This window comes from Sipha flava, unplaced genomic scaffold (genome assembly GCF_003268045.1).
Source record: "Sipha flava isolate LNK unplaced genomic scaffold, YSA_version1 268_pilon_pilon, whole genome shotgun sequence".
In the NCBI taxonomy this organism is placed as follows: Eukaryota; Metazoa; Arthropoda; class Insecta; order Hemiptera; family Aphididae; genus Sipha; species Sipha flava.
The window spans coordinates 282,569-296,233 of NW_020272932.1; the positions used below are offsets into that span (position 1 = coordinate 282,569).

Consider the following 13,665-nt stretch of genomic DNA (forward strand, 5'->3'; position numbering starts at 1 on the left):
AAACACAATTAGTACTGATTTTAGTTGACAAATACAATATACTCATTTTACACAGGTAAGAATAGTTTGAAAGTTGAAAATTGGCCTCCCTAATATTGTTTACATTTTATAATCATTAACTAATGACATTTTTTTATTCTTTAGTAATTTTGATTTAAAAAATATCTACATATTACTTAATATAGGTACATGGTATATTATATTGTAAATATATTGTATTATACTTGATAGCGGCTAATTTTGTCTACGTGCAGTCGCTTTACTTCGATGTGTTAAATTTTCAAGGTACATATCTACTAACAATTATTTATGAACGTTCCATCCAGTTTTTATTTCAGGGGGTTGACCGGGGAGGTATCACCCCCAAAAGAAAAATTTATATCCCCCGAACAATCTATTTATTTATTAATTATTTACTCCAATGGCATACCGCATACCATATACCCCTTCACTCCACCTCGTAAATTTACGACACCCCCGGGATATAAGATCTGAAATAAACAGTGGTTCCATCCGTAGACGTTATTTAAAGTTAAATCCAATGACCTATTAAAAAATAATTGAAAAATAATTCTAAAAGTAATTAATACTAAATTGATACATTGCGTTGTTTATTGTTTGTTCTGTATATCTTATAATATTAATATCATTAGTGATATAAAAGGAGCTTGTATTAGTTCATAATAATTAATTTGTATAAACCTTTAAATTAAGTAAAATAGTAACTCCATATAATTATATGTACGACAAATGTAATCGATTGTGAGCGATCGAATGCTCAGTTGTGTCCCTTTTATATAAATATTATAAATGACCATATAAAAATAGTAGATGTTTATCAATAGACAATATGTAATAGAGTCATGGTAACATGATATTCTCGGAAACTCAATTAGAATATGATTGAATAGTTCGTGCTTTTAGATGCACTTGAATACTAATGTGACATAATTGCACTATCGTGTAGGGTTAAACGTGTTCGTACCACGAATTCATATCAACTTTTTCGTTACGACACTCCGTTTAAAGTCTTAATAGATTTAACATCTTAAATATTTCACTTCTTCATCTCACTGTGTTTCCTTATACGCTATAAATACTTACGTTCGATCGTGTGTTCCTAACCTGTTCTTTATAATAGTTAATATTTTAACTTACAATAATACTATAATATCGTTGTATATAATATGAATATAAATTAAAATGGAAAAAAAAATTATTTTCAGATTTAAACAAAAAAATATTGAATGCGGATAAGCAGCTTGAGGTTAATCATTTTTAGGCAACAGTTTACAGGACTATTACATAGATTTATATAAGTATACATTTTTACCGTTTTAGTCATTCCCTTATTCAAATAAACTCGAAACGCTTGAAACAGTTACTTCCACCATAGCAGCTACAAAAATCGCACCTGAAAAAATACTGTCGAGAGTCATTATATTTTAAAGTCGAAATTACATTGCATATTTAAAAATATTACATATTTTTGGCCGATTTGCATGTATACCACTAAAACTGAATAATATTTTATCGCATAATCGAATATCAGTAATTTCTACTCATAGTTTTTTATTCATGATTTAATGATTTAATAATGTTCTATGTATTTAAAATCACCGTCTAATAATAAATTAATAAAATAAAATAATGTCAAATATTAATCTTTTATCTTTTATCTTTTATCTATTTAATCTTTCAGTTTCAAGTAAACACAAATCCTCTAAAATGTTATTAAAATATCAGATTATTAATTTATATCATGTATTGTATACAATTTAAAAACAATCGACCAAACTAAGTTTCCTCTCAAACATGATGTTCATTATTATTACTTTTATGCAGTATACAGGTATGGAGTTCTTTGTAATTTTTTTTTTTTTTTTATGAAATCAGTTTATCAACTTAAATAAGCGATGAATACATTTTGAGTACCACAGGAATAAAATTAGCTATTTATGTACTTATTTTTCTTCTTTAGTTACTTACAATTCATATATATGTATATTTGTAAGAAAAGAAAAAAAACATTATACATATTAAATTAGTGATTCATATTTTTTATTTCATCTATCAACATGTATAATTTCTTAAAATATCCATGTCAATAACTGTACCGAAAATTTAAAATTAAATATTTTTATTACTCTTTTGATTGAATATCTACATACCACTAATGAATATCAATACGAACTATGCTTCAATTTCAAAAAAAATGTTTTCATTCGAAATTAGAAATTAATTAATCTCCAAGGTATTGTGTATTTTATATAGAATTGCAACTAAAAATAAATTAAAAAAATGTCATAATGTACAATGTTACGGTTTAAAAAAAGTTATTTGTTACATTTTTTACAGTTACTCGTATATATTTATATTCGACAATTTCATATCATGCATAATGTTTTACAGACACATATAATAACATGCTGTAGGCATATGAAAATATGAATTATAATTATTATAAATTAAAAAAAAAATGTCCACACTGTGTTGTCATTAACATGAATGTACTTAAATAAATATTTTGACCATACCAGTTACGGTTTATTCAAGTTGATATTTTATGCTGTGCTAGGCTAATTACTATGGACAAATCCAGTACATAATTTTGAATAATTTATGTAAATTTAGAGAAAAGTAATATGCGTATCAGACAAATGTATGTTACAATGAGATAATTGAAGAGGTCTTAACTAATTTAATTTTAAAATAACGGCGAGTGGTGAGTGCATTTGTTATAAAGTATCGTTTTTAAAATAAACTTTGTTAATACTATATAAAAGTAGACGTGATATAAATAACGACACTTAGTTTTTATTCATAGAACAAAAAATATTTATTGCATTAAAATTATGGTTGAATTCGTATTTGGTCAGACTTGCCATTGTAATAATAATTTATATAAATAAATACATTTTAATTAATAAAATTTTAATAAAAAAAAAAAAAATTAATAGAAATTATTATTTATTCTACATACGAGTATACTATGAATATATTTAATAATAAAAATTAAATAATTTTAAAGCTGTAAATGAAAAAATACCAATTCGTTATCAAATATTTTTAGATATTTTTGGATATATTTAATATGTTAGTTATCAAACATTCAAATAACATGAAGTGTGCAATTCTTACGTTTTTTGTTTCAATTTTTGCACATGAGTATTAAAATTATATTTGCTACTTATGTATATAGTAAACTGTTGTTAAATTATATTTTTAATTCCTAGGTAAACCGAAGAGGTTGCTTAGTAGATATATTTCTATATTAAGGTTTATCGATAACAAAAGATAAGTAAAAAAATATGTAAATCGCTACTGGTGCGAAATGATTGTGTAACTAAACGAACTAACGCCGAATGTGTTATTTTGAGGTGCATTTAGTATACTACTTAATATAAAATATAGGTTAAACATACAATTTAACGATAACTTTTTTTATAGATACGTGACATTTTCCTCAAACAAAGTTTCTATTAAACGAATTCATATTTGTAATAATACTATTTGTTAAAATTGTTCATTTAATGTCGTGTCGATGTCAAAATTAACAATGCTGTTTAACATTTTTAATAAGATGTAATATTACATTAGTTATGAAAATGTTTATATTTACTCGGATTTCCATATGAAAATTAAATGCTTTACAACGATTTAATAATAATTGAGAATTCTCTATAAAATGAGTCAGTTGTTGACGTCATAGTGAATCGAGATGATGCTATAGTTGCATAATTTTAAGTTTAGAAAACAATGATAAAAATAAAAGATAACATAGACATGCATCAAATTGTATTTGATATTGTTAGTATTATTATAATTTATTAATGAACAATATTATTGTTAGATGTAATGCGGATTAGTATTATCCAAATCAAATATGTTAAGTAGTATTAACCAAGTTTTTAATTTTGTATTTATATGTTGAATATTATTTGATTTTTTTTAATCAATAATTTTAATATTTCGATTATTTCAATCAGGTAATTATCTCAATTACTAATTTCTGGATTCTCGAAATCATTCGATTATTTCTATCACTAGGTAGTATTATATATTATATTATAACTTATTAATATTAGCATAGATTTCAGAAGAGAAAAAAACTAGAATTGTAATTCATTTTCTGAATTTTCTATTTTTAAAGAACCGACGAGTTCATTAATTAAATGTTCGATTGTATATTAATATTGTGTGATTTGACGATAAAGGAAGATGGGTAATGTTCTTACCAATGGTGAAAATCGTGACACCCGAGGTGTTTTTTTGTTGCTAAATGTACACATGATGTGTATTGACGGAGAGAAATAAGTGCCCTCGCGTATAATATACTCACATGTATAATATATGCATTTTTCGGAGGGAGTCATCGTCGTCGTTTCACCGATAATTTTGGGTTACGTAGTTCTATTGTTCATATTAAATAACACATAATCGTCATCAACCAAAATTATATCCTTATTAAGCACGGTTCGTAAACTCGACAGCTTTAAACGTAATACGTGCGCGCTACAATTGCGTTGACTAGGTCAACAGCGATTTATTATCATCATTATTCACATTACCGAACTGCACTGGACCTTTTGGAGAGGATGGTAAAGAAAAGCTTATACCCCGTTCAAATTTATTTTGCTAGTTTTTATTCATTTATTTTTTATCAATACGCTGACAGTCGTTACGTTCGTAAGCGTCAAAACGTCCTGTCGCGAACCCGCACTCTTTGTAATAATGCATAACGTATTCATATATTAAATAATATACTTTGAAAATAGTCAGTAAGCAAAATATAGGCAGCCCATAATTTTTATAGTTTCTGGTATGTGAATTTGTAATATAATATAGGTCTCATTGCTCGATGTTCCTACGACCGTTTGGTCAATAAGTGGTTCCAAAATTATGACGTATGACTTGTAATTTTATAATTTTACTGTAAAATTTACTTGTAGTAATTTATAAAGAAGATATACAAAGAGTGATTTCAAATATCTTCTTCTAATTTATATTTTCTAAAAATATTTATAATTACATTATTATAAAAAAGTGTGTAAAATCAAGATAAATGAAAAAAATTGTTTTCTTCATTAGCATATATTAAAAATGGTTCCGTGGTAAAATTAAAGTTTTAGCAGTGATAAGAGAAACGCGAATAAAGGAACGCGTTTTCATTCAACTTTCAGAAACTTATCCAGATCTTATTTATTTTTTCACATGAAGAAACATATTGGAATTTAGTTCATTTTTGTAAATGAACACAATTTTTTTTTTATTTATTTATTCTTAAGAAATAGTAATTTTAATAATTTTTAGGATTAAGGGTAATTGTTTTAATACTTTAATTTGGAAATTTAACAATATTCTTAATTGATGATTATTATTTACCAAATAATTCAGTTTGCTGTGTCGATAGACAACCCAAAATATGGATAGTTCACTTCATTTTTGTTGATTTTTAAATAAAGTTGTTTATAGATAAAACGCTAAGGAATCAAATCTATTTATGATGATGTTAATAATACTTACAAAATATCAATTTAGTCAAAGTAATCTAGTCGATAAGATATATTTAAAGGCTGTAAAAAACTCATAGACAGTCAGTTATATCAATTAATATTTAAAATTATTGAAGAACGAAATTTTTTTCTTATTTAAGAATGAAAAAAGACACTAATTCCTTTTTTCAAGCTAAGAAAGAAAATGATTCAATTATTTTCAAGATGAACATGAACTATTTAGTTCCATTTTTAAAGAAACTTACAAGCACAGAGTCTTAGTTTGAAGTCCGTGATTTCATACTAACTGCAAGGGATCACTACACTAAAATATCTGGATTAAATTAAATTTCATAAAATGTTTCGGATGAAAATAATACTGTGGTATAACAGTCCTCGTGTCTGTTCCATGGTGCAATACCATTGTTATTAAAATGTTTTAATGATTTAAGGATCATCGTCACAGCCGTAGTCCTATGTACTAGTACGTTACACAGGACTAGGCAATAGTGTCTCGTCCATCGCGCGGGTAAAGGCCCGGTGGTGGTAGATAATAATTAATACGGTTTTTATGCCGGACCCGCGTGAAACGGTTTATATTAATTCTCGAATGTCCATCATACCGTGACATCCATGAACCCTGCCGTATCACCGAAGTTATCACTGCCCGCACTGAACGACTGCGTTGGTTTGATAGCGGTATCGAGAATAATTCGATAACAAAACTATTTTATTATGATTATTATGGTTTTTGTCTTATTAAAAAAAATATTTCCATTCATAGTTACAGTATTTACAATCGTATTATGTACGCGTATTCCTGTGTAATACAATGTATTTTAGGGTGTATTTGTCCAATATTGAGGTAAAAAGGTGATGCGCAAAGAAAAAATAGGTAAAATAAAAACTTAAGAATCTCAATAGTTTTATTTGGATCATACCTAAATATTCTTAGTATAGTATATACGAACAAAAATTCCTCACTAAATGAGGACATTGTTTTTTTTTTTTTTTGTGACACGCTCAACAGCGAATATAAAGTTTTTATTTCGTGCACTCGAAAGGCGATACCAGTATTGGTTAATAATAATTACAAGACCAATCAATAGACGACCTATATAATTATTTATACAACATAAGCTATAGCTAATGTATAATTAGTTCACCGATTTTTAGATTGCGTTTGTCATATTGATTAACGCCCATACCTGTTTAGCATATTTAATTGCGTTGACATCTGATGAAAAAAAAAACAATCAAACATTTAAGTCAATATTACTGGGGTAGATCGCAGTATTTAATCATTATACTTCTATCGAAATCGTTGGTACTCACCGTGGTTTTCTTTAAAATGTTGACGCGAACAAATCCTTTTCATTACTATTCTAATTGTAATATATTGTTATTCCTGTACTATCCGCACATAAAATGTAAACATAAATTGCAATTGAGCATAGTTGTAAGTCCAATAACGAGCATAAATTTTAAATATTATAACTGTTAAATTTATTACTTTTCGTCAAGCTATACATTACTGTTTTATTAAATTATAGATGATTTGGGATTCTGGATATCTCGTATAGTTTCCGTTAAAACAAAATACATATAAATAATTCATATATTCTGTCCGCATTTACTTGAAATACAATACTACATATTTATATTGGTGTAATAATTTGAAAATAGTTTTCTGAGGATTCGGTTAGAAAATATTTTTATTCTCTCACTGAAATCAGTTGTTAGAAAACATACAAGAAAACTAAAATGAATTTAAGGTATTTAGAATAAAAACTAAGGGTCATATTTACTTCTAATAGAAAATGATGTCTCATTACAGTGTTTGATTGGAAAAAAAAATTGTAATTATACATTTTAGCCGCTGTAATTTAATATGTTTTATATTTACACATAATATGTTTTATGACCGTTGTTTATCATTGTTGTGAATTAACCACAAGTTATTTACTGTACCATTTGGCTATAATTTTTATGTTATTTTTGTTTATTGCGTTGTTGCTGTTTGTGTAGGTAGTGAAATTGTTTCATAGAAGTCAACTTGATTGGTTTTTAATGGCGTACAAAATGTAATACGTTCTGGAGCAACATTTTCAAAATAAAATCCTATTGTGTTTTTACATAGCATTTACTAGGAAACATTCCGCGAAATGTAAAGTTTACGTTTACATTTGTGACGATCGAATGGGCAGTAAATAAATAAATAAAATGACGTTTATAACAATTGCGTTCTCCCCAAACTATACTCCAGAGAAGCGATTTAACAAATGTACAAAAATAATGTAACAGTTCGTATTGTACATACATCATACTACAATGCTGCATAAGGAAGTCAAAGTAACATTCTACAAGTGTCTCAAAAGAACTTCTCGCCCGGAAACTTTCCACATACGAACGTTTGCCTCGTAAATGCCTGGCGTGCGTCGAAGCGCTAGAAACACGCATAAGATGCAATCGGACGACGATCAGAAATTTTAATATACCCATTTGATTATCATATAGAACAGTTTTAAAACGAGAACAAATATATGATCATGTTAATTGTAAACGGTATCAGAACAAGTTAACGGTTAATCGAGCCGCATAATATAGTACTATTTTTTTATAAGCTAAGTGGATTTTATATTAATCGTTAATATGCAAACTGTTTCTTAGAAGCACATTATTGGCGTACCGTATGGATTCATAGTAAAAACAAGAGAAATATTTGAGAGATAGTATATGTTTAGTTCTATGGCAATTCAAAACCGATTGGGCCAGGTTGTCGTATACTATTATGACAAACTAAATGAGTTTTGAACACGAGTTAGAACAGTAGTCCTCGACCCGTGAACTGTAGGCAATATGAAGCCCGTTATAGATTTTAAAATAAAAATAATTAAATAATAAAATAAAATTATAGCAAAATATGATTTTTTATAAATTTATGGATTTTTTTTAAATATTGAAAAAAAAATTTATAGTAATAATAAAACTAAAAAATATATAAAAATGTTTTACACTTATTTTAAATGTAAAATTTGAACTCGTGTTTCCTTTTATCAATAATGAAATATTTGGTTGGAATTTAGTTTCTATCCTGAAAATTGAATAAAAGTGTTTATCTGTAAGTTGCAATCCGTTAACTGATTTTGTTTGTTTCAATCGTGAAAATATTTGTTTTCATATTGATGTCAAGCCAAATAGAGTTACCATTTTCATCATAACGTGTTTCAAAGCATGAAAATCTTCGTTGTGAAAGTTTTGAATATAATTTTATAAAATATTTTTTACCATTTTTAAAATTCAATTTAATTGTTTTTCAACTCAATAACTTCAAGTTGAAACGAAGTGTCGACATCAATATTAAAATAATTTTCAAATAAACGCAATGATTATAAATGTAATTTAACATCCGAAAATCTAGATAAAAAATCAGTTTACATTTGTTTAACGTATCTACAAATTGATTTTATAAACATAATTATTTTGGGTTATTCTTAAATACTTGGTAATTTTCAAAATTATTAAGGCCTACCTCGATTTAATTAATAAGTAATTTTACTTTTGCATCAAATGCCTTAATAGAATAATTTTATTAAGGCATTTAATTACTAAACATTTCAAATATGAATTTTCTAGGTGATTGTAATTTTATATTTATAATATATAAATATGTTGTTATGTCTGAGAGAAATGTTAAATCTCACCACCAATTATCATCTTTAAGTTCTAAAATATGTTTTATTATTGATCATGAATATTTAAATTTTTTTCTCGTAAACAAAAAATAATTTCAGAACCTTTCTTCTGTTTAACCGTCGAACATGATTATGGAACGCAATATCCAGGTGCAACTTTAGTTATTTTCCAGAGAAGGAAATAAGTTTTGGTAAGTATACATACATACTTAAAATATAATACAATTATTAAACATTATACAAATATATATTACATGCACACATAAACATATATATTGTACAAATTATGCATAACTAGCTGAATTATTCGGTTTCGCACGAAACAGTCTTGGCCGGAAAATAATTTTTAATTGATTATTACACCATTTAAAACCTAGTTTTGTGTAACTTTTGGTTATAAAACAAATAAAATAAAATTTGATATTAATGGTTAGGTAGTTTTGGGTGTATGCTGAATTATTTGGTTTTGTCGGTACCAGTATTTTTTAAAATCCCTTTTTATTGCACTTCTAGAGTATTGGGAAGATTACCATATGAAATTTCAAGTTCATATATTTTGTCGTTTTTTGAGATGTAACGATGATCAATGAGTAAGAATATTTGCATTTTTTAAAGTAGATTTTTATTTATTTATTTTATTTCCGGTACAGAATATTTAGTCCATTTATATATATATAAAAAATGAATTATTAAATTTATATTTATATATTTTTAAATATGTAGGAGTATATTTATATTTTTATGAATGGGTACTATGTACGAGTATATTTATAATATTACATTTAACTTTTTTATCTTGTATGTATGCCTAGTCAGTATTTTATGATATTTTTAAAGTACCTACTTGCTAGGCTATGCAACTTTTTTCATGTTTACTACTTTTCGTTCTTACCTCTTTTTACTCCCTTAGGGATTGAATTTTGAAAAAACCTTCCTTAATGTATATTTAGAGTGTTAGAGAAACCACTATGTCAAATTTTGCAATTTCGTACTATCTGTTGTTTTAAAGATGTCAATGAGTGGTATTTGGTTTATGTATATATTTATAAATCTACTAATAAAATCAATAAAAATATTTATATAATAAAGATTAATATTATTTTTTAGTGAGGGGGTTATAACCCCTATATTACCAGCATTCCTAAAATCCATCTCTGGCGACTTAACTTTTACTCAGCTTCTATTTTGAGAAAAGAAACTGAGTATGAGTAAGATTATGAGATCTAAAAAAAACTAACACTTTTTGTGACAAAAGCCTTAAAATTGTCGAGATTTATAACTTTTCACAGAGAGCTGATGAATAATAAATTTTATAAATGTAGGCCGGTTCGAAATTAATCGTTAACCTAAATGACCAGCCGAGGAAAAAAGTATTGACATCACTGCATTAGAGTATTCACACAATGAGTTGTGCACAGCAACGTATGCATAACACTTAAAATGAATATAATAATGGTACGCGATTATAATGGTAATAAATTCGATTCCGGAATCCTGTGGAATATTTGCTTGCGTAAAAAAAATACACGTGGAAAAACGGACTAATCGAAACCGCGTCGTTTTACGGTAAGGGTATGCATATAGTTAGATCACATATTAAATCTGGAAAACTCAATTCAACTCTAAAAAGTAGGTCAGAGCCATTCGTCCAATGATCCCTGTGATGGGTGTATAATTTACAACAACGCTGTGGCAAAAAAATATGTGACCTTACTTTGCAACACGAAGATGTTGTACACGTATACACACCTACATACACACACATACACACATACGCACGCGCGCACACAAATATTTATATTATAAAATTATATACGTTCGCATGTACACACGCATAAAACTGCTCACGAGTTTTATGATCGCAACTTTGTTAAAAATGTTGATAGTTAATACAAATCCGGCTAGATTTTACACGCAAAAAAGCGAACAGAAAAAGCTGAGTGCTTTCACGGAGCCGTGATATATTTACAAAAGTGTATTTAGAAGTCCCCAGATGAAGGTTATTTGTTCATCGTGTAGTAAAAACTCGTACAGTATTCCGATCAAATCATATTTTATGCACTGTAGTTATATGTATACATAATATTAATCGGATAAAATATAATACCGTTAGCGCGTTTTTATGTATATAGTATTATTTCTATTAATATGTAAACTGAGAAATCGTAACAATGCATAAATATTTTGTTCTCTTTACCGTCATCGCCATCGAATCGATATAGCGGATAATGTTTTTACTTTATTATATTCCAAATCCGAATTGTCAGGTACCCTTTAATTCCAACTCTTGTCTAGACATACTATAAACTGTACACTTGTTCACCGATAATCATATATATATATATATATATATATATATATATAACAACATTTTTCTTTAGAACCTCACCGTTTTATAGCGGCATTTACTACGCGTATATATATAAACATAATGAAACACGTAATAGTCACACACGATCTTGGCGTTAACACAGTGTTATAATCAGTACACGGATTTTACAGCGTTCGTTAACTATTTTATAATACTGATAAAAATCGCTAATTAAACAATACATTTGTTTTATTAACCCAAGATCTTAATTCTAATACTTGTACGCTCCATTTTATTTCTACACGTTTTCAGAGTTTTGATCTTATAGTGCTCCAGCGTTGATGTTATTTTTCGCTGTTTTTTGGTTTTTCAAAAGTGTCGTAATTTAAATGAAAATTATCGACACAAATTTTATGAACTTAATCAACAAATCTGCATAATGATTCGCACATAATTCCGTTTAATTATTTTTATAAATATACTCGTATTTATCCACAAATAATTGTTTGATAAAAATAAACCTTTAAATGGTTAACGGAAGAGAAAAATGTAAGCTATGTTTAAATTATATATTTTTTTAAATATTTTTCGTGTTTTAAGATTATTATGTTATATCGTTTAATTCGGTACGTATTTGTGTTATAAAATCTGAGCTCGGACGTGATATTATTTACTTTTAGACACGGGCTTTCCGTTGCTATGTGAACCAAATTCGTCAGACGGTCCATGCACAAAACGTGTACGAGTGGTGTATCCGATCCGGTGTGTCTATGCGTTTCTTATCTCATCTATACCGCGTTAAGATGTACCCATGGGGTTGATCGCGGTAAAATGCTGACAGTTCCGCGCGTTCGCCGGGAACGCATTATTTGCCGTCCGAATCGCTTATGCGCCACCCACGATGAGGTCGCCTACCCGCACAATAAATTCACGTTATTGTACACCGACCATGTTTTCCAGGGCATTTTTTAAGGTAATTGTTACTATGGCCTAAGGACCACCCAGTATTCTTTTGTGGCCACCCAGTCGTCAACGTTTGGCCATGAGAAAATTTTTAATACTTTCCATAAGTATAGGAAAAAAAAATTTATTATATTAAGAGTGTGCATTTAGTATTTACTTCAAATATTCAAAAATAAAAACTTATAAAATAATTTAAATACTTAATCAAATTTTAATAATATTGTACTAAGGATACAACTTTAAATAACATTACACATAACATAAATTTAATTTATTTAAATATTATAAACCAGCATCTTTTCTGAAAAACTTCTGAATAAAATCTTTATTAGAATATAAATAGAAGTCTGGCTCATTATACCGTCTTTCTTTTTTGCGTAGAAATTCTCAAATTCTCGGCTCTCAAATTTTATTCTGGCTGCATAAAATCTATAACGGTCCGTACTGTGTAACGGTCGTACATTAATTGTATTACTTTCGGAACGAATGCTACATCAACGGGATATTCTTAAGAGTATCTCTAATAAAAATATTTAGTTTATATGTTTTTCCGTGTTGTCCGTTCTATCTCTTTCCTCGTTTACTTTGATTCCTCTCTTGGGGTTGACCGTTAAACAGCATCCGTTCACTCTTACGAGAAAAACAAATAACAATACGACGTGCTCGTCGACTTCAATTCGAGTATATGCAATCACAAAATATTAAACACATGTAATTAGGGAGCTTTGATTCGATTTTCTTTCAATTCTTTTTCGATCCGGAGCTTTATCTATGTATCATGGTGAAAAAATATTATTTCAACAATCATTCTACATAAACTAGTGGTGCTTTTCATTTGGCGAACTATTGGTCGTGATTGATTATAGTACATATCACCTACCTGCAGAAAAATTGATTTTTTTAACTTAGATCAGTTAGGGATACAAATTAAGTTTACAGTTACTAGTTACCACTATTTTTTTTTATTCATGCGTAAAATGTATAAGAAAAAAAGCAACTTTACGAAGTCAAAAACATATTACTATTTTTCCTCAACTGAACGATACGATGATATTTATTTAACCTATACACATTGTTTTGGTCCCTATTTAAATCTGGGAATAGTACTTTCACCATTTCCGTTGTAATAATCCTAGTTATTTTAATTAAAAAAACTGTTTTATACAAACAAAATTAACTCACATGTTAGATTATTCACTGA

The 13,665-nt window shown here is 27.7% G+C and overlaps 1 protein-coding gene across 2 annotated transcripts in view; it reads right to left on the reverse strand.

The window, feature by feature from the left end:
- The window catches only part of LOC112685179 (chaoptin), a 66,711-nt gene that overhangs the window by 14,888 nt on the left and 38,158 nt on the right, over window positions 1-13,665 (reverse strand). The window contains exon 1 of one of the 2 annotated variants that reach the window (XM_025556980.1): window positions 1,334-1,414. The exons of the other annotated variant lie outside the window; for it this stretch is intronic. The gene's annotated coding sequence lies outside the window, so the exon portion shown is untranslated. Of the gene's footprint in view, window positions 1-1,333; window positions 1,415-13,665 lie in introns of those variants that run through there. 2 annotated transcript variants of the gene reach the window in all.